Here is a 24,946-nt window from a genome sequence, read left to right on the forward strand (position 1 = left end):
AACTCTGGCCCCTTGTGAACACTTGGACTCTTTTATCCCTACCCAATTTCCACTACTCTTACGTGAGACTTGCCTAATTCCTTTGTCTTACCTTCAAGAATTTTCTCACATTCCAATTCTCTTTAAATTACAAAAGTTGGAGTTTTGTCTGTTATCTTTATCAGATTCAAAGGTCTAAATTCCACATTCTGAGATTCTGTTATTTGTCTCATCTTCTAGATTTCTCAAGAATATTTTAACACTAGTCATTAGCTCCTTCCCTTCTTGCATGGAGTATTTTTTAATACAAGATTTTAAAGGAATACTTAATGCAATTCTGTAATACTTTTATATATTTTTTTATTTAAAGAGAAAAAAAGAAAGGAAATAAAATTTAAAAAAACCAAAGCAGCAAAAGGGTACAAATAATACAGAATTTCAAGGAAAAGAATACAGTAAGATATCACTAGTTAATAGGTTACATATTGTCATCTTTGAAATAGTCCAAATTACAAAATTAAAGCATGTAAAGTAAACATTCATACAATGAGATTGCAGACAGTGCTGATCAATGATCCAACAAAAGTTCAGTAATATGGATTTCAATCCTGCACACTGAAACATACATGCAGTTATATCCCTTAGACCACCTTCCTTTCCTCTCTTTTTAATGACAATTACACTTTTTGGGTTTTTTTACTCCCACAATTCTTATTATTTTTTTTGGAGAGAATAAAACCTAACATGGCGAAACAAAGCAGAGTCAGTTAGAACAAAAGGATGGGCATAGTACATGATGTACAAATAGAATATCAGGTGATCTAAAATGGTTACCATTGTGCCTCTTGCTATTTTTTTAAAAGTTGCCTATATCATCAGATAGAATAGAATTGATCAAAACAATACAGAACAAGACCAATAAAACCTACACTGGAGACCTTACGGGATTTCAAAAGAAGATAATAGTCAAACCATAATGGGCACCTTAGTGAATCTTATTGCCTTCAAAGTGGTTGCCTATACCCTCAAACTTGATACTATCAAAGAAAATAGAATAAAGTAAAATCTGACAGAACAAGATGGCGAGAGCAATACTGTGAATACTGGGGATCATATCAGGTTAGTAGGAAAACAAAAAAGTTACAATAATATATCCTGCTATTTTTAAATTTAGTTTTCCCTTAATTGAAAAAAAGTAAGAAAAAAATAGATTAATTTGAAAAAAGAATGGGATTGAGGTAAAAGAGGACATTGTATTAGAACAACACAGGTCAGAGCCGAACAATTTAAGCATCGTTGCGTTTCACCCCAAGGTAATCTAACATAATAGTAGACACTATAGTGCCTTCTTCCTTGAATTATTTGAGTATAACTTCATATACTATAGCATCAAGCATATCAAGTCAGTCTGAAGCTATTCAAGAGAATGAAGAAATTACAGGGTATTTAGAACCAGTTAACAGAAAATGAACAATGGTTTCCATATTATCTCTTTGCCTATAAAAAATTTTGTTTATACTATCGCATATAGTAAAATATAGTAAGATACCACATGTTAAAACCAGTGGAAACAGGTGTACAACAGCTTGATGTGACTTCAAAACAAGAAGATATTAAATCAGCACTAGCTTTTATGATGTGTTGTCTTCTTCAAAATAGCTATTTGTACTATCACCGATACTAAAATTGAACAACCCAGGTTAAAACCATTGCAATTAATGAGTGATAACATTATATGGATTCAAACCAATATGATTGGGAATCATGATTACCACATACTTTTATGTGTTCTTATCTTTCTTACACTATGGAAACTATTTGGTATTTATACATGTGAGTTTGATTTATTTCACTTATGAGTATGGTCTCAAGCTGCTTCCATTTATTTATAAATATCTAAATGTGATCATTCTTTATAGCTGAGTAGTACTCCATTGTATAAAATACCACCATTTTTTTATCCATTGCTCAGTTGATGGACACTTACATTGTTTCCAAGATCTGGAAACAAATTCCAAGATCTGGATTACAAATTGTGCTGCTATAAACATGGGTGCACATATATCACTATGGTATGATGCTTTCAGTTCTTCTGGGAATATGCCTAGAAGAGGAATAGCTGGGTCAAATGGGGCTTCCAGTCCCGGCTTTTTGAGAAATCTCCAGACTGACCTCCACAATGGTTGTACTAGTCTACACTCCCACCAACAGTGTAGGAGAGTTGCTTTTTCCGCAGAACCTCTCCAGCATTTGTTGTTGGTGGTTTTCTTGATCTTGGCCATGCTTTTAGGAGTGAGATGAAATCTCAGTGTGGGTTTAATTTGCATTTCTCTAATGACCAGTGATGGTGAACATTTTTTCATGTATTTATTTGCCATTTGAATTTCTTCATCTGAAAATTGTTTATTCATCTCAGATGCCCATTTTTGGATTGGGTCTTTGAATTCTGGGGGTCTGATTTTTAAAAATTCTTTATATGTTTTAGACAGAAGTCTTTTGTCTGAGGGGCAGTTCACTAAGATTTTTTCCCAGTTTGTGGGTTTTCTTTTCACTATGCTGGAGATTTCTTTTGATGTGCAGAAACTTTTTAATAAGAGGCGATCCCAGTTATTGACTCTGGGAAGTATTTCCCGTGCGGTTTGAGTCCTGTGCATGAATTCTTTACCTACTCCTACGTCTTCAAGGTTTTTACCCAATTTGTCTTCCAATAGATTTAGTGTTTCTGTTTTAATATTAAGATCTTTGATCCATTTAGATTTTACTTTAGTGATAGGCATGGGTCTAGTTTTAGTTTTCGGCATATGGAGAGCCAGTTTTTCCAACACCACTTATTAAAGAGACTGTCATTCTTCCAGTGAATCTGTTTGGCCCCTTTATGAAAGATAAGGTGGTTGAGTGTGTTTGTAGTTGTGGTTGTATCTTCTAATCTATTCCATTGATCTTTGGCTCTGTTTTGATTCCAGTACCATGTTGATTTTACTACAGTTGCTTTGTAGTATAACTTCAAGTCAGGGATTGTGATACCTCCTGCCTTGCCTTTGCTGCTTAGAACTGTCCTTGGTATTCTAGGTCTTTTCTCACTCCAGATGAATATTAAAGAGACTGTCGTTCTTCCAGTGAACCTGCTTGGCTCCTTTATCAAAGATAAGGTGGTTGAGTGTGTTCGTAGTTGTGGTTGTATCTTCTAATCTATTCCACTGATCTTCGGCTCTGTTTTGATTCCAATACCATGTTGATTTTACTACTGTTGCTTTGTAGTATAACTTCAAGTCAGGGATTGTGATGCCTCCTGCTTTGTCTTTGCTGCTTAGAATTGCCTTTGCGATTCTAGGTCTCTTCTGGTTCCAGATGAAATTTAGGAGTGATTTCTCTAGATCTATAAGGTATGTTGATGGAATTTCTATTGGGATTACATTGAATCTGTATAACAGTTTTGGGAGAATGGCCATTTTCACAATGTTTGTTCTTCCTATCCATGAGCAAGGGATGTCTTTCCATTTTCTGAGATCATCTTCAATTTCCTTTTTCAGTGTATTATAATTTTCACTGTATAAGTCTTTCACTTCTTTCGTAAGAGTAATTCCTAAATATTTCATTTTTTTGCTTGCTAATGTGAATAGTCCAGTTTCTCTTATTTCCCTCTCTGTAATTTTGTTGTTCGTGTATAGGAATGCTATTGATTTCTGAGTATTGATTTTGTATCCAGCCACATTACTGAATTTATTTATTGTATCTAAGAGTATTTCAATGGAGTTTAGGGGGTCTTCTATGTAGAGTATCATGTCATCTGCAAACAATGATAATTTAACTTCTTCTTTTCCTATCTTTACCCCTTTTATTTCTCTTTCTTGCCTAATTGCTCTGGCTAGTACTTCCAGTACTATATTAAATAGGAGTGGTGATAAAGGACATCCTTGTCTTGTGCCCGATTTTAAAGTAAAGGCTTTCAATTTTTGGCCATTTAGTATGATGCTGGCTGTTGGTTTGTCATAAATGGCCTTTATTATATTGAGGTAAAGACCATTTATTCCAATTTTCTGTAAAGTTCTTATCATGAATAAGTGTTGGACCTTATCGAAGGCTTTTTCTGCATCTATAGAGATGATCATGTGATTCTTATTTTTGGCTTTATTGATATGGTGGATTACATTTATTGATTTGCGTATGTTGAACCATCCTTGCATTCCTGGGATGAATCCCACTTGGTCATGGTGTATAATCTTCTTGATGATTTGCTAGATCCTATTTGCCAATATTTTATTGAGGATTTTTGCATCTGTGTTCATTAGGGAGATCGGTCTATAGTTCTCTTTTATAGTTGGGTCTTTCTCAGGTTTTGGTACTAGAGTAATATTTGCTTCCAGGAATGACTTAGGAAGGATTGCTTCCCTTTCAATTTCATTGAATAGTTTGAGGAGTGTCAGCATTAGGTCTTCTTTATATTTCTTGTAGAATTCTGCAGTGAATCCATCTGGGCCTGGGCTCTTCTTGGTGGGTAAGGCCTTAATTACATTTTCAAGTTCATTAGCAGAGATTGGGTTATTCAACAGTTTTATATCCTCTTGATCTAGCTTTGGTACTTCATATGCTTCTAAGAATCTGTCTATTTCTTCTGTGTTATCAAACTTTTGAGAGTAGAGGTTTTCGAAATAGGTGTTGATGATCCTCTGTATTTCTATTGGGTCTGTAGTGATTTCTCCTTTTTCATTTCTTATTGCATGAATTTGAGCTTTTTCTTCCCTTTTTTAAATAAGGTTGGCTAGGGGCTTATCGATTTTATTTATTCTTTCAAAGAACCAACTCTTTGATTCGTTGATTCTTTGGATTGTTTTCTTAGTCTCTATTGCATTGATTTCTGCTCTGATTTTTATAATTTCCTCTCTTCTTTTGGCTTTGGGCTTGACTTGCTCTTCTTTTTCTAGCTGTTTGAGGTGTAGCATCAAGTTATTTATTTATATTCATTCTGTTTTCCTGATGTGGGAACTCAGTGCAATAAATTTTCCTCTCAGAACGGCTTTCATTGCATCCCACAGATTCCGGTAAGTTGTATCTGCATTTTCATTTTCTTTTAGGTATTGTTTAATTTCTTCTTTAATTTCTTCTGTGACCCACTGATTACTCAAGAGTGTGTTATTTAGTTTCCATGTGTTTGTGGAATTTTTGCAGTATCTTTTGTCATTAATTTCTAATTTCAGAGCGCTATGATCCGATAATATGCAAGGGATGATTTCAACTTTTTTGCATTTGCTTAAATATGTTCTGTGAGCTAATATATGGTCTATTTTAGAAAATGATCCATGTACTGCTGAGAAGAATGTGTATTCTGATGTTGTTGGGTGGAACATTCTGTATATGTCTATCAAACCCATTTGTTCACAGGTGTGATTCAGTTCTGTTATTTCTTTGCTCATTTTCTGTCTGGTTGATCTGTCCCTTGGTGTCAGTGGTGTATTAAGGTCTCCTGTTACAATTGTGTTACTGATAATTTGAGTTTTCATTTCTGTTAATAATTGTTTTATATAACTGGGTGCTCTGGAGTTTGGTGCATATATATTTAAGATAGTTATCTCTTCCTCTTGGAGTTTTCCCCTTACAAGTATGTAGTGACCTTCTTTGTCCTTTATGGTCATTGTTGGTTTAAAGTTCACGTTGTCTGCAAACAGAATGGCTACTCCTGCCTTTTTTTGGATTCCTGCTGCATGGAGAATTGTTTTCCATCCTTTGACTTTCAGTCTGTGAGTATCCTTCTGGGTTAGATGGGTTTCCTGTAAACAGCATATGGTTGGATTTTGTTTCTTGATCCATTCTGCTAGTCTGTTTCTTTTGATTGGTGCATTGAGACCATTTACATTAATGGTTATTACTGTTAAATGCTGGTTAATTGTAGGAATGTTATCTCTCTGCTGTTGCATCTTTATCTTTCTGTTCTGTTTAATTATTTGCTTTGCTTAGTGGTTTTTTCCTTTGTGTATCTAAACTGTCTTTCAATATTTTTTGCAGGGTTGGTTTGGTGTTCATGAAGTTCTTCAGCTGTTCTTTGTCATGGAAGTATCGTATTGCACCATCTATTTTGAATGATAGTTTTGCAGGATATATCAGTCTCGGTTGGAAATCATTTTGCTTTAGGATCTGGAATACTTCACTCCATGCTCTTCTTGACTTTATCGTTTGTGCTGAGAAGTCTGCTGTGATTCTGATAGGTTTTCCTTTATAAGTGATCTGTCTTTTCTCTCTGACAGCTTTTAATAATCTATTCTTGTGTTGGATTTCTGGGATGGTGATTATTATATGTCTGGGTGTAGTTTTATTTTGGTTATGACTGTTTGGAGTTCTATATGCTTCACTGATCCTGATGTCAGTTTCTGATCTCATGCTTGGGAAATTTTCAGCTATTACTTCTCTAAATATCCTCCTGACATCCTTCATGTTGTCTCCCTCTCTCTCATTAATCCCTATCATTCTTATGTTATTCTTCTTTGCATCATCTTGCAGTTGTTGAATTGTTGTTTCCTGATTCCTTGTTATTTTCAAAAGAACTTTCCTTTCCTGTTCACTAGCTGCAATCCTGTCTTCAAGGTCTGAAATTCTATCTTCACTTTCATTAAGGCGGTTTTTACAACTTTCAGTGGAGTTTTTTATTTCCTGTATATCTCTGTGCATCTGCTTTATGTATTCTGTTTGTTTCTTATATTGCTCGTCTAGGGATTCTATCTTTTTGTTTAGTTCCTCCAATTTTTTATCTGTGTTTTCTTTAGATATATTTAGAATCTCTTTCATTTCTTTTATCATTTCTTCTTTTATCTGGGAGATTATTTCGAGTTTGAATTTCTTTAAAGCTTCCTGGAGTTGCTTGTCAATTTCAGTGGCTATTGTGTCCGATATATGAGGTGGATGAGATATATTTTCTTCTATATACATCGCTCCTAGGGTTTCTTGAGATGGGCTGGAGGTTTGAGGTTGTAATTTGGTCTTTTGTTTTGTCATTTTCCTATATTTCTGTGTTTCAAGTGTTATTTGAAAGCTTCCTCAGGATCTGTTGAAAATCCCCTTCTATGTTTGGAGCTACTGAGACTCTGGCACCGCGCTACCCCAAGCCATTGGGCCTACAGAACCAGTGGCCCTCCTCTGCCTGTTCAGAACTCCACAGTTCCAGACAAGCTGGGCCTCAGGGACACTGTGCGCCCACCTGCCCCTTGGAAGCTCCACAGTTCTTCAATCGCAGCCGGGTTAGGGTACTCACCACAGGCCGCAGTGGTTTAGGAACCTGTGGACCCTCCCTGGTTGCAGAGATATCCAGAGTCCTCCAGACACGCAGAGAGGCCGGTGAGGGCACCCCAGATCTGCCCAGCTCCTCCTCTGCAGACCTATGGCCAGGCGCAGCAGCTAAACAGGCTGGGCTAGGCTGGTAGTGTGGGCCAGCCCACCCTTCGGGAGCTCAGCAGGTCTCCAAGTGAAGCCGGAATGGGGAGGCTGATATGGAAGCCTCAAACCCACCTCTCCCCTTCACTGCACCTGGAAGCCTGGGGGAACTCCAGCAGTCTGGGCGGAGATATCCAGAGTCCTCCAGACACGCAGAGAGGCCGGTGAGGGCACCCCAGATCTGCCCAGCTCCTCCTCTGCCAATTTTTCCCTCATTTTTTGCTGAATCATTTCCCACTTCTTTCCAGTCTTCTTTGCTAGATCTTCCTCCTTTTCCTGACTCTTTGCTGTGCCCCAAAGCTCAGTTCTTGTTACTCTTCTTCTCACTGTCCATATTTTATCTCATTCCATCTATGACATTTAATTGCTGTCTACAGTATGTTGGCTTCAAAATTTGTATTTGTAGTTTAGTCTGCTTATATTTGAACCGCAGATACTTTCATGTAACCATTACATAACATAATGGGCTTCTTAAATTTTACCTGGCTGAAAAAGCAGTCATTTCCTTTTCATCCATTTCTTCTGTGTAGTAAAGAATACAGCTTTGTCTAAAAATAGGCTTGGCCTTTGCTCTTGACTTTTGGGAGGAAGTTTCTAAGCCCTTGGTATATCATGCTTCATAGGCATATCTTTTTCTATCTGGATCTTGGGTCAGGGTAGTCTAGCAGTGATGGCAAAACTTTTAGAGACTAAATGCCTAAACTACACACCAAAACCCACTTATTTACCTCAAAGTACCATCAATGCGATTAAACGTGTTATACTGAGTGATCAGTTTAGAAAAAATAACTCATAAATTAAAAGAAAAATGTTATAACAGAACTTTCAGTGATGTAAACAGCCCATTGTGGCATATTTGCCATAAGTCAGCACCACTGACCTAACAATATGATTAGCCATATCAAAAGGATCCATGTGTGATTTAAAACAGGGTTTTTGTGGATTTTAAATAAAATGACATTTTTGAAAAGGCTCACTATAGGTGTCATATAAAGAATAGGTTTGAGAATGAATACAGAAAGCAATGTCAAGCTATATAGGAACCTAGAGACTGAATAATCGCAGACTAGGGACTGAGATCAGATATTTGTACAATCACTCATTCCTATGTGATGAAGTCTTAATGAAAACTGAACCAGTGTCAAAGGAGCTTCCTGCTAGGTAATAATCTGTTATGTATTTTCATATATGGATGCTGAGAAATTAATGCTCTCTTGGCTTACAAAGAGAGGATAACTAATGCTTCATTTTGATACTTTTTGAACTATACTTTGCATATTTTTCCTTGTTTGATTTCAATCAGTATCCCTTCATTGTAATAAACTATAACTAGGAACTAAAGTCTTCAATGAGATTTATGAAGTGAATTTTGAAGCAATAGTACCTCTAAATGTAAAAGTTAGTATTAGATACAAAGTTGATACTGGATGTAGACTGCGCTCTCTACTTTTTCAGTTATTATCTGTGCAGTCTCTAGTAGGCTATTTAAATGTACTTTGCTTTCTTCTTTATAGCTTTAAAGTAGGTATACCTATTGTATTTTAACATTGAATACAACAGTGCAAGTAAATTAATAGAAGTAAAAACAGTAGAATAGTACTTGGCATTCTCAGTGTTTACATTAGTATTATTACCACCTCTATCATGAATGACCCTAATCACTATTATTTCTTACTTAGGTTCCTATATAGCTTGACATTGCTTTCTGTATTCATTCTCAAACTTATTCTTTATATGACACCTATAGTGAGCCTTTTCAAAAATGTCATTTTATTTACAATCCACAAATGATCAGACATCAAACTTAAAGTTCAAAGTTCTCCCTCGTCCATCAACTGTAATTACCTGTGCATCTCTCCAGTGCCATCCCTACCGCTGTTCCCTTTGCTCAATAGGCCTCTGCCACACACTTTTCTGCACCATGGCAACTGACTGTAATACGTTCCCTCCACATCTTCATGTTACCTCAGTGTTTTCATGGCTCTACACAACTGTTGCCTTTCAGGAGATTTTTACCATTGACCTTAAAGTAGAGTTTCCTTCCCCACAGCATTCAGCATTTGTACATGCTTTAATGTGTTATTTTCTTTAAAGCTCTTCTCAATTTTTTTTAGAAAGTGTATTTTATAATTCACTTGTTTATTTTCTGCTTTTTCCAATTTGATGGTATAAATTTTTGTGCTTTTTGACAGGCAGTGTCTCAAACAATCTAAACATTTAATACATATTTAACACCAGTATACAGACATATAGTGGCCTCAGAATATAGTGGAGAGTCAATAAAAGATCTCTGATTAAGAGTAGTAATAGCCTGAATGTTCTTTGTAGAAAGATTTAAAAATTACTTGTTCTTCAAACTTATTCTTAAGCTTTCTTTTCCTGGCAGGCTACAGTGGGATTCCCACTTTTTTATAGCCTGTGAAAAATAAATAAATGAATGTAGCTCTTATGATATTATTGTAGCATTCAATTGCCACCTCTTTTTTTCCTGTTCTGAATGAAATGTTTAGACTGCTGAGGCATTGCAGCTATAAAAAAAGACTGTCAAAGTTATCTTGAAAAAATAATAAAATACATCACCAACTGTGCTATAATTTGAATGTTTTTCCTCTCTAAAACTCATATTGAAATTTTACTCACTGTAGCATCATTAACATATGAGACCTTTAGGAGATGATTAGGTCATGACAGCTCTGTCCTCATATATGGGATTGATGTTCTTAGAAAACTTTGAACCTACTCTCCTTTGCCCATTCCCTTTCATCATGGAATGACATAGCAAGAAGGCCCTTGGAAGATGCCAGCCTATTAACCTTAGACTCCCCAGCCTCTGTAACTGTGAGAAACACATCTCTGTTCTATATAAATTATTCAGCATCAGATATTTCTGCTATAAGAGTACAAAACAGACTAAAATACATTGTTCTATGAAAGTCTAGTTTTTAACATGATGCTAACTATGTAAGTCACGTATTTCATGCTCCTTTTTGTTTTGATTTGTTTTGAGATAGTGGTCTCACTGTGTTGCTCAGCCTGACCTTGAACTTATGGATTTCGGTGATTATCCTACCTTAGATTCCTAAGCAGTGGGACTATAGGCACAACCTTCCATGTCTGCTCTATGCTTATCTACATGATTCTCTGTGTGTGTGTGTTTGTGTGTTTTGCACACATATATGGGATTTTGTCTATTATATTGGTATGTACTGAATCTAAGGTTTTATTATTTGAAGGGAGTAATGGGGATAAGAATTTGTCCCTCTAAGTCTTCAGCCTCTCCTACTCAGCATACTAAGCCCAAAATGAGCCTGGTTATTGCTTGACTGAAGTCAGAGTTATTGAAGAGAGAAAAGGAAAGGAAAGAATTTGAAGACCGAAATTTTAATGCAGAAATTAAGCTTGAAAATGTCTAGGAAATGGGAAGAGACACCAATGAAGCAATTAACAATTTGATTCACAGATCTTGCAGATTTTAGCTCTTCTCAGGTAACTCACAATGATACTGGATGCTTTTTCTATAGTAGAGCAAGGAGTGATGTGGAGTCCTGAGAGCTGAATTCCTATGCTCATTTACTACTATTATTCCTTTAAATGGTTAAAAATTTCTAACCATTTAAAATTTTCCCCATCAATTATTTATTAGTAATATGTAGCTATTGATCATTTATATGGAAAAATTTAAGGCAAGCATATATATGTGAATATACTCTGTAAGCTACAAAGCACTACAATATAAACTGCTCTAAAGTCAATATTCTAAGTGCCAAAGTCAATATTCTAAGTAAAAAGTCAGTGGCTAGCAGAGGGCCTATGACGTGATTAATATACACAAAACATGTTAGCTGATATTTTGATAATTATTATTTTTATGTTATTTTTACTTCACAAGCAGGCCATACCCGTGGGGTATTATAAATTACACATTAAATAAAAATTAATTATTGTGCTATATTTCTCAAAGCATAATACAAATATACCTGAAAAAGTTGCATAAAAGATCTCAATTTTTTTCTTTTAATTTCCTTTTTACTCTACTTCCAGAAGCATTTATTGCCCAACACTGTGCCTGACAGTTAGCATACAAAGATGAAGTACATTATGCCCCAAGTGTTGAAAATCAGGGGTAAAAGCCAGTTCCATCAGATTTTATCAGTGCTGGGATAGACAGATTTGTGAACACGACTCAAATGAGGTTTGCTGGATTCTACACAACTTGTTTATCTCAAGAAAGAAATGTCGTGCCTCAGTTTGGTTACTGCATATAGATTCTATCTGTATACAGTGAAATTGTTTATTTTGAGCTTTTTGTTATTGGTGGGCTAGCTTAGCTCTGATCCACAGTTTTAAAGTCAAAGATATAATTGATTTGATATTAAGATAATCAGAATAAATGGCATTTGGGAACTCTTTGATGAAAAATATCAAATGTCATCTAAAACTAAACTCAGGAAAAATAGTAAATGCAGTTTTTCACAGAATTTGAAAGTCCAAGATTGCCTGACTTTCGTGTTCTCTCTGTCTCTCTCTGGGGTTCTGGTTTTGTCTCTGTCTCTGTCTCTGTCTCTGTCTCTGTCTCTGTCTCTGTGTGTCTAGTCACCCCCCTCCTGCTGCTTCCCTCTGAGTGTCATTGTTCTTTCCTATGAATGATCAGCCTCTTCCGAACACCCAGGGAGTTGACCCATTAATAGTCCCAGTGTTCCATCCTTTTAGTTTATTTATTCCAGTGGGGGAAAATGCTTTCAATTTTCAGTTTCACCAAACATTTTAGAAACACCGTTATTAGTTATCCTTTAGCCATATATTCATTTCTGAAATAATTGTGTTTCCAGGAAAATAAATTTGATACTGTGTTCAGTGAGATCTGAGTCAAATGTCCTTTTACATAGTCTAGTGGGTGGGCCAGAGGTGTAAACTCTTGTAACTAACATCATTAAAGCAACTTGGGATGTGCTAATCATGTATTGCAAAGGCATAGCATCACTATATGCCTCTTACACAGAGAAATGCCATGTAATGATGTCTCTGTAATGTTGTCAATGCACTTATAGTATGGTGAATACCTGTTAAATTTCCTAATTTATGCTTTCAGTATTTCTAGGAAAATTATCATCCTGTAGTTGGTACAAGAGCTAAATTTTCCTAGAGATTCTACCCACTTAACTGCATTTCATTAGTTTCATAATAGGTCCCTAAATAGGGCCAATGAAAGATCTTTCCTAGGACTCCTGCATGTAAAACTAGCAATACCATGTATCATTACTTTTTGATGTCAAGTGTAACAAAATGTAATAGTAGAAATGTGCTGTTATATTTCCTGCTGAGTAGAAAAAGCTGGTCCATAGGTAGAATGAAGTTGATACACAGGAAAACATAAATCAGAGAAAAGAGTCCTGTAACATTGGAACAACTAATTTCAGCTATTGATAAGGCTAAGCCATATCTTTGCCCTTCTTGCAGTTTCATTCTTTTACTTTGTATTGATTACCTGAGGTGTCCTACCGTCTATGCAATTTTTGCCTAAGCTGATTAAAATATTGTTTCTTCAATTTGCAAATAAGAATCCTGACTAATTTTCCTATGAGTTAATCAGAAAGATCTCTGTATGCAGGCTTCGTCTCTATAAGGCTATAAGAAGGCTATAAGAAGGCTATAAGAAGGCCAAGCTGGCTGTTTGGGAGTATGTGCATTAACACATTGTGGTGGATTAATTAATAGACAACTTGTAACACCAGCAGAACTGAATCAGTGTAGCGCTGGTTGTGAATGGTTCACCTGAGGATTCTTATCAACAGCATAAAAAGAGAACTTGAGGGGAAAATGATGTGTTGTTGATTGTCCTAGAGAAGCTTATCACTCTGGTTTTCCCAATGTGAACTCAGCTGTTATCGTTAGAGGAAATCCGGTCCTGGCTCTCCCTGAGGATAGCTGAGGTTCTCTTTAGGGGAGCTCTGGTTCTTTCCTTGAGCATCACACTCTGTCTCCAGGGCAGATCCTTCTGCCTGCTGGCACAGGTCCTTCAACCCATTGTTGCACACCTTCTAGCTTCCACCACTGAGCTTTGGGCCTTCCCAGTGCAGATCCTTGATACAGACTTGTATGGACATTATCACATGCTCATGTTCTCAACTTGAACTTCTGGAGGCATTTCCATTCATCCTAGACCTTCCCCTGAACTCATGCAGGACATTGCCATGGGATCCAGGCCCTCAGCTGGATTCTTTGGGTCTCTAGTGTGCAGACAGATCTCCTGTATGCTTCTGCATTTGACTGTTTGGGTGAATATTATAAAATAATCCTATAAATTATATACCCTGTATTAAATCTTTCCCCTATAAAGCTTGACACACATTAATTTTTCTCTTATAATGAATAAATAGTGGCTCCATAGTTTTAAGTGCTGTTCCTTATTCAAAGTCAAAGAATCAGCTAGTCACGGGAATTAATCACTGGACTTGATACTTTACTACAACAAACCTTTGCCATTCACTTCAACTAGGATTTCCTTAACTTGAATAGTGTTGTCTAGTGTATATACCATGTAATTCACGTGCAGCATTTTTTTCTAATCTATCTATATCTATATAGCTAGAGAGAAATGAAAAGCACAGTTGAATATGATTTTATATTTTATCTAAAATCACAAAATACAATTTCAAAATATAATCAATATGAAATATATTTAATGTAATTTATATTTTTTCTTTTATATTGTTCCTAATACTTCACATTCTTTTACCATTATGGCACACCTCAATCTGGTCTAGTTATATTTCAAGTGCATAGTAGTCACCTCAGGCATGTGACCACTGCTCCAAATAAAATAATCCTAGAAATAGGGAGCCAGATGGGTCAGGGATGTGGGAGGATTCACACATATGATGCTCAGTGAAACTCTGCACTGAATGTTCACATTCTCTGATATCCTTCCTGCTCATAAATACTATATACAAAATGCTTTTCAAATAATTATTTATCCTTGAGATGAAATGTGTTGATCCGCTCTTAAACTTTTCTCAATATTCTAAAACTTAAGAACTATTTTGTTGTTTTGTAGCTTCCATTCCTTTACATTTTGTCTAGCACTTTCTTAAAATTTTTCCCATTACTCCAGGGCCTACCATTACATACATTTTAGAAAACTATAAAATGCTTTTCACTGTATCAAGGTGTTCTGTTTAACATTGAGAAGTCCATTCAGAACAATATTTCTCCCTTTTCGAAGGTTATAATTAACGTAAAGGTCTTTTAACATAGGACAGTTAAACCATTTAATATTTTTATATGTGCAAAATTTAATCGATTTTTTACCACTATCATACAAATGTGGAGTCACAGCTAAGAAAAGTAATAAAATTATTTTTCTTTCCCCTTTACTTCTTAAAGGGAGAGGCAATCATAGTTAATGCTGTTTTATATTATGTAAGCAAGGAATTATGTGATGATAGCTTCCTAGAAAGTGTTTTGATACTTTCGAAAGAATCTACTATAGCTTAATAGCCAAGTCCACTCATTTCTTTCATATTATCATAATTCTTTGAAGTAGAGTTTTGGCAACCTGTGATGGTAGTTTTAATTCTTACATTTATTCATTAAGACAAAACAGATTTGCTAGCGAGTCGTGGTGGCACACTCCTATAATCCTTGTAATTAAGCTCTGCGAGGCTGATTCAGGAAGATTACGAATTGGAGCACTGCCTAGTCAGCTTAGCAACTTGGCAAGATCCTGTCTCAAAATCCAAACAAAAAAAGTACTGGGAGTGTAGTTCAGTACAAAGGCCTTGAGCTCAATCCCTAGTACTGAAATGGAAAGAAGGAAGGAAGGAAGGAAAGAAAGAAATCTATAGAAAAATGACCAGAGAAAAATTAGTTTTCCTCTTTACGTCCCAAATGCCTAGAACTATGTTTAACCCAAAGGAGATGTTCAATACACATTTTCTGAATGAATATGGCAGTTATTAAAAATAAAAGGTCCATTTAAAAATGCAAGTGGAAAAAAAGCTATTAATTTAGAGCACAGACTATGGCAGGCCCTGTGTGGTTTGTAATACATATTATAAAAAGTAATTTCACTAGAGTTCTGTGAAACAAGTATTTCCCTCATTTTCCAGATAAGAAAGCTGAGAAACAGCAAAGTATATAAACTTTCCAAGCTCTCATACTTGAATACTACAGTTAGGAGTAACTTCAGGTTCACCTGATCTCAAAGCCTGTTTCCTTGAATTGTTTATTAGGGACAAAGTATACCAATATTGATGATGATGTTAAATAGTAGAATAGTATTCTCTCACTGGTCTGGAGGTTAGAAGTACAAGATCAGAGTTTCAACAGGGCTGTGCTTCCTTTGAAATATATAGATAAAGATGCTTTTTTGCTTCTTCTGGCCTCTGATATTTGCTATCATGCATAGCATACTTTGGCATGTAGACGCATGGTTTCATTCTCTGACTCTAACTTCACTGGTGTTCTTTTCACTTTCTATATTTCCATTTTTCTTATAAGAGTATAAGCCATGTTAGATTAAAAGTTTCATCAACAGGACCAGAGGTTTAGATCAGCAGTGAAAGTGCCTGCTTGGCAAATGCAAAGTTGTGAGTTTCATCCCTGGTACCAAAAAAACCAAAAGTTTCCTCAACATACACACATGTTTGTGAGAGAGAGGGTGGAGGTGGGCAAAGAGAGACAGACAGAGAGAAAGAAGGGGAAGGAGAGAGATTATTTCCAAGTAAGATCACATTTTGAAGTTCTGGGGGAATAACACTTCAGTCTCTTTAAGGGAAAGTTCTACCACCACCTCTGCCATATATAGTATTCATTCAAACACAGATATTTGTAAATATCTGAAATTCCCGTGATACTGGCTTGCTGATGGGTATATGAATAAAAAAGAAGAAAAAAAAGAATGACCATGGCAATTCCTTCAATCTTGTTGTGACAAAAGATATATTTCCATAAAAATAAATTACAGTGGTAGGTAGTTCCAGACATGAATAGTTTGATATGTTAGGAGTACGTGAGAGAAAAAAGTCTTGCACAGTTTAGAGACAATGATTTAGAGTTTAAAGGAGAAGAAAGGTAAGAACTGAGATCAGGAATAGTGTACAGAGGGCAGAGTGGAGCACTGAGAATTGGTTGGCATTCAGTGGTAAGAAGCAAAAGAGAACTGGCCACATATTAGGAAATTCAAAGTATAGTCAGTCAGGAGCCAGGCCACAGCTCAGAAAAATTCAACTATGACAACTGCTGTATGACAGAAACAGGAAAAGGAAGGAGGGGAAGAGAAAGTCACTAGGATTAGTATTAGAATATTTTAAGAAGAATTTGGTTGTACATTTTTAATATAGGGATGGGGTAGAAATTTAACTTCATCTTCAATTTAGGTTGGGGATTGAGACTGACTTACTCATAGAGAACTCTGATGAGGTATAATTTGTATTATCAGTGAGGCTCAAGTTCACATTTTAAAATGTCAACTATGTATTGGATAATCAAATTTTCAAGTTTTTTTTAGTGCCTGGTTTGTGCCAGGCATCTTCCCATTATTGGGGACATAACAAGGGATAAGGAGGACATGAGTCATGCTGCTATGGCACTTCTATTTCTGTAGGGGAGATAGACAATGAGCTGGCAACTGAATACATGGCTAATGCAATTTTTCATCCTCATAATAAGTATGAAAAAAAGTATCTAGTTACTAGTGACAAGGGAGAAGACAGGAGGTAATGGACTAATATTGAAGTTTTCAAATTGAGTTAAATGCAGCATATATATTTCTTCTTTTGTTTTTTAAAATATTTTTTGAATTTTTATTTAAAGAAAGAAAAAACAGAAAAAGGATAGAGATAATACATAATTTCAAAAAATAAGCAGTAAGAAATCACTAGTTGATAATTATATGTTGTCCTCTTACAAATAGTTGTTCAAGCTACAAAAGTGAAGCATACAAAGTGGACATTCAAACAGCGAGACTGCAAACAGTTCTGTGCAACTATCCAACAAAACTTAGTAATATGATTATAATATGAATATAATAATATGAATATAATATGAATATAATATGATCAATCCTGTACAGTTAGGCATGCATGCAGCTACCCATACCTTCATGTATGTTAAGATTAAACAAAATGCTGGACATGGTGGTTCATGCCTGTAATCCCAGCACTCGGGAGGCTGAGGCAGGAGGGTCATTGCGAGTTCGAGACCAGACTGGGCTACAAAGTGAGCTCAAAGCCAGCCTGAACTGCATAGCGAGACCCTGTCTCAAAACAACAACAACAACAAAAAAAGATTAAACAAAATAAAACAAAACAGGCTAAAATCACTGTGAGAACAGAGAATAATAGTATTGCTGGATTTCACATCATATTACTGGATCATACTGGGTACCATAGTGTCTCTTTATCTTTAAAGTAGTTGTTCATTTCATCATGCATTATATGATCAGTTCTCATAAACTGTTTATAGGTTCTACACGTGCATGAGTCTCTACATGTATTTCTATCTTTTCTATCTTAGAGGGAGAAACAAAACAAAGCAAGACAAAACAAAACATAGTCCTATAAAAACATGAAACGTAAAAGTCATAAAACCACATTATAAGGTATTCTACAGTGGTTACTGTGTTGTCTCTTGTTATCTTCAATAGAATTGTCTATATCATCAGGCATAGTATAATTGCACATAGCAGTACATAACAATATTCATAGAAACAACACATTGTAGATAATGCAAAACTTCAAAAGCAGGTAATAATCAAACCAGAATGGGTATTGTAGTGAATCTTGTCATCTTTAATGTAGTTGCCTGTACTCTCAGACTTGATACTATCAACCATAACAGATTTGAATAAAATCTGTTGATACAAAACAGCAATCTAACAAACCAGATTCAAATAAGATCAGTCATGATAAAACAGTGTAAGTTATACAGGGCTCCAGATTAAGTTTATAGGAAATTAAGGATGATTACCATACTATATCCTGCTATTTTGGGGATAGCTGTCTGTGCCCTCAGATCTAGTGCAGGTAGACAAATTGGAACAGAATATAATCTATCTAAACAGCAGTGTAATGTGGGTTTTAAATCCTGATACACTATTAACAATATCCTCTGCCTTATTTTTTTAGACTATTTCTCCCCCTTCACTCCCACAGGGTGCACTGTGAATTTTTGGGTCCCACCAACTCCCTCAGTTTTTAGATTGGGGGGGGCAACTTGCTATTTACCTACGTGGTTCTGAACCTTCTCACTCCTGGACTGTATCTCAAGTTGTATTCCTTTACCTATAAAACCTGTCTTTCCAACCTATCTGCAGGTGCTGGTTGAGTTGTCCCTATTACTCTCTGGTTCCCTGTCACATAGAGCATCATTTTCTCATATTTGATTTTTGGCCCCTAAACCATTTTTTCAGGTTAATTATGTTTCCTATATAGAGCATCTCAGTGGACCCTTCCTCCTGATCTACTCTGATTGTGTTTATTTCTTTTTCAAAAGTGTATCAAGGCTATCTATATTAGATTATAGCCAACCTTCTCTGCCTCATTTCTGCTGTGCTATTTTTCTGCCACTAGTTGTCTGCTTTTCTCTTTCATTCTACTTTCTGCCCCATTCATCAAGGCCCCTCTGCCACTGTTCCTGAAATCCTGGTACTTTTTTTCTCTCTCTAGAATGTCCTTCAGTCTTCTCTGTAGGGCTGGATTGGTGGTCGCTAATTCCCCCAGTTCCTCTTTGACTTGGAAGCATCTTGCTTTTCCATTAATTTCTAGAGACAGTTTTTCTGAGTACATCAATCTGGGCTGGAGGTTATTTTCTTTCAGGGCTTGGAATACTTCACTCTAAGCTCTTCTTGATTTGATGGTCTGTGTTGAGAAGTCTGCCGTGATTTTGATGGGTTTTCCATTGTAGGTGATCTGTTTCTTTTCTCTGATGGCTTTAATGTTCTGTTCTTATATTGAATTTCTGGGATCCTGATTATTATATGCCTGGGTGTAGATCTGTTTTGGCTGTAGGTGGCTGGAGTTCTGTATGCCTCATACAACTGAATATCATTTCCTTTTCCTGCTTGGGAAGTTTTCCTTAATTATTTCTGTGAATAGCCTTTGTATTTCCTTTGTTTTTACTCTTGCTTCTTCAATCACATTCCTTATTCTTAAGTTATAGATCCATTTGTCATCTTCTAGCCTTTACTGCCTGTTTCCTTGTTATTTTTAAGAAATCTTTCCTTTCATGATCCCACATAGCAAAGCTGTTTTCAATTTTGATAGTCTATCCTTAATTTCTTTCAAGCAGTTTTGCCAGCTTTCAATGGAATTTTTAATTTCCTGGTAATCTCTTTGAACCTCCTTCATGTATTCTAGGTTTTCTTTATATTCTTCATTGAACATTTCTTTCCTTCTTTTGTGTGTTCCTCCATTCTTTTGTCTGTGTCTTGGGAGGTGCTTAGCATTTCCTTTATTAATCTACTTATATCTTGCTTTACTTGATTAAATATTTCACTTTTGAGCTCATCTATGAGATCCTGAAGGTATCTCTTTATGTACACTGATGCTGTGTCTGATATTCATGTTTGCTGCCCTCAGTGTCCTTTGTATTTACCTACCTTGGATCAGTGTTCTCAGGGCTGGGGCCTGGGGACTTTTTCTTGTTTCTTTCTCTTGTCATGTTTTTGGTTTCTTCCATACAGTTTTATAGAGGAGGTCCCAGCCTCTTTCCTTGTTGCTTATGGTTCTTCTGAAGTGTGCTGGCTAGGGATCTCTGTCCTCTCCGTTTGCTGTTAGTCACTGAGGTGCAAACAGGGGTGATGTATGCTGGCCCCTCACCTCTGGGTCAGTCTACCTGCAGGGACCTTCACTGCATTAGTGTGTGCTGTGGGTATGGAATTGGGTTGGGATGACTTATTGGTTCCTGGCCAGAGGCATGATCCAGGCCAAACATATCCCACCAATCTGGTCTGAGAAGCGAACAACTGACTGAAGTCACTGCTGTTCCTTGTTCCTGCCAGTCCTGCCAAATTCTAACATGTCCTCCATTTGGTTGCCCCTTTCCCATGGGAGGGTCTTACTCCCAGCACTCACCTTGGGTCAATGCAGGTCCCTTGCTGGCTCCATTCTCCTTTGGGCTTGCCAACTTCCAACTTCAGCATGTCCATGGTTCTGACAAGTTGCAGCAGTGGAAGTTCTGGTGGCTCAGAGGCAGTGGAAGGAGTTTGGGTTGCCTGGTCGCAGGGGTGGGAATTCAGGCTGCTTGGTGAGTCACAGCTACACAAGTTTGGGCACTCTAGTGAGAGCACTGTGTCCACTAATCTTAGCTGCTCCAATAGTAGCCCCGGAACTGCATGTTTGACCACTTCTTGTCCCTTTAGTTTCTTCCTGGGTTGAGAGGATCCATCTCCCTCTGTCCAGACCTCCCCATGATGTTTTATTGTCTGTCTCAGGGAGCCTCTGTATTCTGCCACTTAACTACCCACCATCTTTAGCTCTCTCATATTTCTTTTTTTGTAGAAAAATTTTTTATTTTAAAAATAAAAACAATAATACAGAATTTCAAAACAAAATAATAGAATATTAACACTAGTTTATAAATTGCATATTGTTATTTTCAAAATTGATCAGTTATAAGATTTAGGCATGAAAAAATGAACAAACAAGGAAACAATGAAAACACAAACTTTTCTTTTTGATGAACTAAGAGATTAGTGATATAGTTATCTATCATATATAATATATGCAATATACAGACACACATGAACTGAGTGAAAAGGACCTTGAATTTTGATCCTAATTATAGATTATAAGCTAAGACATAATGTAGTAGGAGAATCAAAAGCTATAAAGGAAGTAACTCCCTTTAAAACAAATTTTTATTTTTTTATTAATTTTTATTTTTAGAGACAAGATCTTTCTATGTAATTCAGTCTGGCTTGAACTTGTGATTTATCAAACTTGCAGCAATCCTCCTGCCATGTATGTATCCTGTTCATTGGATATATATTTAAATGACATCCTTTTTCCAGAAGGGAATGATATGCAGAGTCTGAAACTGTGGCAAACTGTATCATGATCCTCAGATAGATGTTTTTTGCAAGTATAGAGGCAATGCCCATTTAAAATCCCTTGTCTCAAAGTATCTTAGTTTCCAAAAAGGTCAGTAGTGTTGTTTAAGTGTCTGTGGGTTTCCAATACTGGAGAATTATTTTGATGTCAGAGATATTTGTTGTTTTAAAAATTCTGACTAAATTAATCACTTGACAGAAAACAAAATTAGCACTTTGGTTTTGTGTCCAACAGGCTATAAAATTCATCTAAATATTTCATTTCTTATAAGCTCGTATCCAGCATAGATGGTGATGCTTTGAGGGAGAGAGACAAGGTGGCAATTGGCTCTATGTTGATGAATGCAGCAGAGAGGATAAAAGAAGGCAGTGCAGTGTACATCCCACCACTCCCCCAAATCCTCCAAATGAACATACTCTTACATGACAGTGCCAAGCAAATATTGTCAGTATGTATCTATGGAAGTTTCAAAAGATCCGTGCTGTGGGGTAGGCTGCCAAGCCTGGAGGAGCCATGCTGTTGAGTTATTGCCCCACTTACTGGCTCTGTGGGAGGACTGCTTTCCCTTCTTTACTGTGGTGCTGCTGCTCTTCTTCTGCCATCTTTGATGACAAGATTCAGAGTGATGGTGGCCTGCAGCTTTATCAATTGAAAAAGGCAGTGTCAATTGACAGCTTATTTAGTGGTGAACATGTTTGCTTCCCTGCCTGATTCATTTTGGAAAATAAAGAAAATGCATATGATAATGTGTGCCTTATTCTCTGCCTTTGGTGGTCAAATGCATCTTCTCTACTGACTCATTGGTTGTGCCTCTCTTGATTGCCTGGGTCTATAGTGATAGGCACCATAAAAACAGAAATACATAAGGTGATTGCAAACATTCACTCACATGGTCAATGTTTGACAATCTAAAGTACCAAATAGTTCACATCTGACTTTGTAGTAACGTTTTATGTGCAATCACGACAGATGTTCAGGGAGATTATCCTTTTCTGTCTCCACTCTGTCTCCTTGCTACTAGCTCATATCTGACTTACTCTAAAATAGCCTCTTTTTTATAAAGAGATGAAGCCCGAGGCCTTCAACTTGACAAAGTCAACATTCTACTCATCAAGCATTTATTTGCTAGCAGATAGATGCTCCTTTCTTTCAGGCTAGTAGCATAAAGTGCTGCCTGACTTTTTATGCCAAGAGCTACCTGATGCCAACCAGAGGCAACTTCAAAGCTATTTTATGTCAAAATGAAACTTTAAGAACTTGTCCCCCTTAACGATTGCATACTGGATAGTAAAGAATTTTTTGATGTGTATTTACTTTGTTGCTAATCTTCCTCCAGGGGTTTAAAAGTGAACAGGCATAATAAAATGCTTCTTGATGTTTCACTTCAAATTTAAGGATTGACTGAACCACATGGCTTCTCTAGACTTACTTGGTTATCTCTAAGTAAAGGTTTTTCTCCCTGAAGTTCTCAGTGTTAGTTGAGAGCATCCTGTTTGACACAGACATTTCACAGTCAAATTATGATACCTTATAACAACATCTAATATCAGATATATTCCTCTAAGATTGGAAAAAAGAAAAATAACAAGGGCATGAAGTTCTCTTTGAAAAATGCTTCAAAGGAGATAGTTATAGAGTCATTTTGGCTATTAAATAATGCCTCTATTCTGTTGCTATTTTGTATTATTTCTTATTTCTTAAAAGCAATTTTCTATTTTGTGGTATCTTCTTCATTACTTGAATTTTCTAACTTAGGGAAAATGATACTTAGTATATACCTAAAAGGCACATATTTAAATATTAAAAGTTTTCCTGTGCAAATAAATTTAAGATAGGAAGGAAAAATCAGGCCACTGAAAAAGAAGAAATGCTTTCATGATCTCACATGATCCTTAGGGCATTCAGAAATCAAATTAAGAACATCTCATTCCCTTTGTGGTCAATTACAGAGCTGAGCAGAGTAGGCTGTATAAGGAATAAACACCATGAAGCCTCTGAGTTGACACTCCAGTGCCATGTGGTACAAGTTCCTAAATCTGATGAGATTAGAATTCCTTAGTATAGATTCTTAATAGTGAGAGATGGTAAAATCGTTTAGGTCAGTTCTCATCAACTTAGTGCTGGAGGACATTAAAGCCTAAAGGAGCTCAGGAGTTAGTACAATATCACAACACATATTAGCAACTAGAGTCTGGATCTGAGAATTCTTTGAAAATTATTTCTTCATCTAAATGCCAAAGGAAATGAGTCCTAGATTTTTAAATTTTTTTCCTAGAGGTTTTAGTTCTATGTCACACTACATTTGATAACGTAACTGATAAATTTTATAGCTAAAAGACCCACACAAATCTATTTTTATTGATTTATTTGTATTATAGAATGAAAAAACAGAATTTCAGAACAAGATAAGAGAGTAACAACAATTGATTCATTGTATATTGTTATCTTTAGAGTAGTTACTCAAAGCACAAGATATAAGCATGAGATATTGTCCAAACAATATTAGCACAAACTTTTCTTTTCAATTAACTAAAGAGAAACTAGCAGTATATGCATCTTAGTTGTCTTGGCAAATCCATTTTTATTAATCATTTCTTTCTTTATGAAGTTCCTTTATTTTTTATGCTCTTTTTTAATAAATTCAACATCATTCAAACTCCAAATGAAATCAAAAGCCTGGGTAATATAATTCAGCAGCATAATTGCCTGCTTGACCAGCACAAGGTCCTGAGTTCTATTCCTGATATCAAAAAATTTTAAAAAAGGTTAACTAAGTAAAATCAAGCCATTTTTTAATAAAGCGACTTCCAGATTGCATTGAGATTTTATAAGTAAATGGATGCGACCTGAGACCATACTCATAAATGAAATAAATTAAACTCACATGTGTAAATACTATATTGTCTCCCTAGTGTAAGAGACTGAAAGAGTATATATGATCCAAAATCTAGAATAAATATTGTGTAAGGATAAGGAACTGCTCAAAGACTAACTGGGATAGGGGAAAGGAGGAATGAAGGAAGGAAAAAGGAAAAAGACATAAATTTTTCTATATAGGCAAAAAGTAGTTAAAATGACTATACTACTAATTGTATTAATTCTTGGAAAAGGACAGTTAATAATCATATGATTAGATAAACTTTACATGTCTATATCTGGTAATCTAAACAACCTTTTTGAAGTTCACAATATGTAATATTACAACCATTGTTAAATTCTTATCATCTTATTTTGTAAACCTATACTGTTGTTGAACAAAGGAACCCTGATGGTGCCCTGGTAAGTAACCATGGCTCAAAGCAAGCCGTGGGAGACCCAGGGAGAGAACCAGCCAGCCAGCATCTCCCAAGAGATCTGTACCATGTTGGAACTTAGGGTGCGGGGCAACAAAGCAACCCACTCACCCCCCTGGTAAGCAGCCATGATTCGAGTGAGCAGCAGCAGCAGGCAACCCAGGGAGAGAAGCAGCCATCCAGTGTCTCCTGAGATTCATGCCA

The sequence above is a fragment of the Cavia porcellus genome, unplaced genomic scaffold (assembly GCF_034190915.1).
Source record: "Cavia porcellus strain 051 isolate PalLab524CR breed Dunkin Hartley unplaced genomic scaffold, mCavPor4.1 scaffold_20, whole genome shotgun sequence".
NCBI classification, from domain to species: domain Eukaryota; kingdom Metazoa; phylum Chordata; class Mammalia; order Rodentia; family Caviidae; genus Cavia; species Cavia porcellus.